Source organism: Psittacula echo, assembly GCF_963264785.1.
Source record: "Psittacula echo genome assembly, chromosome: 25".
Lineage (NCBI taxonomy): Eukaryota > Metazoa > Chordata > Aves > Psittaciformes > Psittacidae > Psittacula > Psittacula echo.
In genome coordinates this window covers 4,632,382-4,635,252 of record NC_137760.1, presented here as the reverse complement: position 1 = coordinate 4,635,252, position 2,871 = coordinate 4,632,382, and the positions used below count along the sequence as shown (strand labels likewise).

The 2,871-nt window shown below is 40.2% G+C and overlaps 1 protein-coding gene across 3 annotated transcripts in view; it reads left to right on the top strand.

Moving 5' to 3' along the window:
* The window catches only part of KAT6A (lysine acetyltransferase 6A), a 31,088-nt gene that overhangs the window by 2,822 nt on the left and 25,395 nt on the right, over window positions 1-2,871 (top strand). The window lies entirely within an intron of this gene.

Here is a 2,871-nt window from a genome sequence, read left to right as displayed (position 1 = left end):
GTAAGACCCAGTTTGCACGGACGTTTTCTTGTCATCGATGAAATGTATCAATACAGGGTCGCAATTTGAGGTCAATGATTTGCTTAACTTGCATCTTATAAGATAGAAAATATTAATATGCATTTAGGATTCTACTGTGACTGAAATTCTGAGTGTGATCAGAGGAAGCATAGTAGGTTTGTACATGTGCTTCAAAACTGTGAATGAACTGTTGTGGATGATTTACCTCTTAACGCTCCTGTACGGCATAATTGAATGTATGGGGATAGGCTCGATCTGGTTATGTTTATAAAGCGTAGGATGTGAGCCTTCTCACTGTAAGGTGAGGTGGGTTTCCAGAGCAGAGTTGAGATCATCTCTGATTTTCATGTTTTCATTTGACTGCCAGTTAAACTTCTTACTGGGACGTAGCTGATACAGCGATGTGCTGATTAGCAGTTGTCATAGGGGCTTTCTTTGTTCACAATCAAAAAAGCACTTTCTGTCCCAGAACAGCTTTGCTGTGAAATAGGAAGAAAAGGTATATAGGATATAGCAGTTGAAAAGTGTAGTCAGAGGATGTAGACAGTGGAAATGCTGGAATGAACACTCAAGACTTCTGTTCCATTCTGTGTGCCTCCCCTCACCTGTCTTAAATATAGTTCATTATACAAACCAAAGTATTTTTCTATTGTTTTCTTGTATGCTTTTCCCCTCTCCTTTCTTCCATCCTTCTGCATGCCAAAGATCTTCGACCCTCCGTTCCTAATGATGAAGTTGTTGGAGTGAAATACATACCCAGGCAGTATCTCACCTGTCCTTGTGTTGCTGTAGAGGCAGTGTAAAACAGAAGTCTCTCTTGGTTTATTGAAGGCCAGTCTGCCAGTAATTCATAACTTTGTACTACTGGTCTCCAGGGCTTCTAGAATGTGAAATTACTTTTTCTATCCATAATAAATACATTTTTCAGCAGTGTTGGATTTTTGTTGTTGTTGTAAATATCCACCTCAGGGATGAGTTGAGTGTGTGATGCTCCTGGTATTCCAGGTGAGCGTCACTCTCTGGTGAGAGGACTGCTTTATGATCTATTAGGGTTTGAAGACTTTAAACTATAGAAGTTCAAATTTAACTGTGGAAGCTCTATTGTGAACACTATACTTGGCTAGTCAGAGTATGGTATTGTGAGCGGGTGGAACATAGGAAGTAAGTATTACTGTGCTGGAAATTCCAGCAGCTTCCTCTATCCTTTTTTCAAGTGTTCTGTCTACAAATGTTTCCTATGTACTTCAGTGATACCTGTAATGAAATCAGTGTAGCTGTAAAACGGTATGAAAACTGGATGTAAAGAGGCCTAGCACATGAGGCACCTGGCTTGAGAGTGGTAGAAACAGTGGAAAACATGAGCTATGCATATTATTATTAATGCAGCATGTTTTGCAGCCTGTTTGGTCATCTTCTAACGTGCCAAAACTCGGGACTAGCTTGATACTCTTTCAGATGAACTGTTCCCTGGGGTTTTCTTGAAATAGGATATATCACAGAGTGGTGAGTGATAATATGGGCTACTATAAATACTGAATTTGGTCTGTGGTTTGTTTTTTGTACCCTGGAAGAATAGCTTATTGAGTTCTTGGGTGCATAAACCCATGCATATGTGTATGTATGTGCATTTTGGGCTGTTAGATACGCTCCCTGGTTCCTTTCCACCTGCTCGGGTCTGAGCAGCTTGAACACTCAAATGATTGTTACTAACATTAGGATGCACAGTAGCTATAGTAGAAATTTTGCAAGGCATTTCCTCAATAAATTCTTTTGGGCTTGTGCTTTGTGGGGTATTTTTTGTTGATTTGGTTGTTAGACTTTTATCCTTGCACTGTTTGGTCTTTAACATCCGTTTAAGATCTCTCCATGTAGCTCATGATCCAAGTTTATGAATCTTAAAGGTGTGATAATTCTTCCTTTAAATGTTCAAGTAGCTTCCACTGAGCTGCAAGTGTTTACCTGTGTGTTTGATAGTAGTGTCGCTTTGCTTGGATGCCTAGAAGTGAACATTAAGTTCTGGCTATTTCCCTGTGCAGTGTGAACCTGATGCGTACCTTGCAGGAGGTCTATGAAAGTCGAGGCTTACGTGTTTTAAATGAAGTAAACATAAAGCTGCACTACAGAAGCTGTGGTTAGGAAACACTGTTTGCCTTTTTTCAGCTCTTATTTTTTTTCTCTGGGCATTCTGTGAGTGCCACATTCTAGCTTTCAAGGGCAAAACCAATGGCAAGTTATCATGGTTTACCAGGTAGTAATGACATGCTGCTTCCATGATGGTTTTGAAATCCCTGGCCTAAAAGCACAGCTTTGAAAACAAGCAAACAGGAAAAAACCCTGCTGATGGGCAGAGCTCAGTGCTGAAACTTGCTTATCTCTTAGTGACAATGGCTGACAAAAGAAGAGTTGTCTTTAATTTCAGTTTTAATTGCTATGTGTGCCTTCACTTGTGTAGGATTCACAAGTACCTACTTCTGTTGTGGAAAGAAGGGGGAGGGGGGTGGCAAATTATTGCAGTACCTAAAAATAAAGGGAATTCGTGCTGAAATTGTAATGAAAAAGAAGATGGTTGAGTTGCTGCCTCCTGAGTAAGTGTCACACAAGCACTGTCACTTCCACACAGCTGGGAGTAAGGAAATGCAGATGTCAGGGCTCCCACATCAGGTTACCTAAAGAGGTAATGGGTGTGGAGCAATATATTTTCAGTGCTGAGTCCACCATTCATTGATCCTGTGCAGGCTGGACTCTTAAATAAGTAATCCTACTGTTACAGTGCAATTGCTACAGGAAATTTCTGATTAAATATGCATGAAAGATTTCTTTAAAGCATGATCATCACTTGTGTTTCATTGT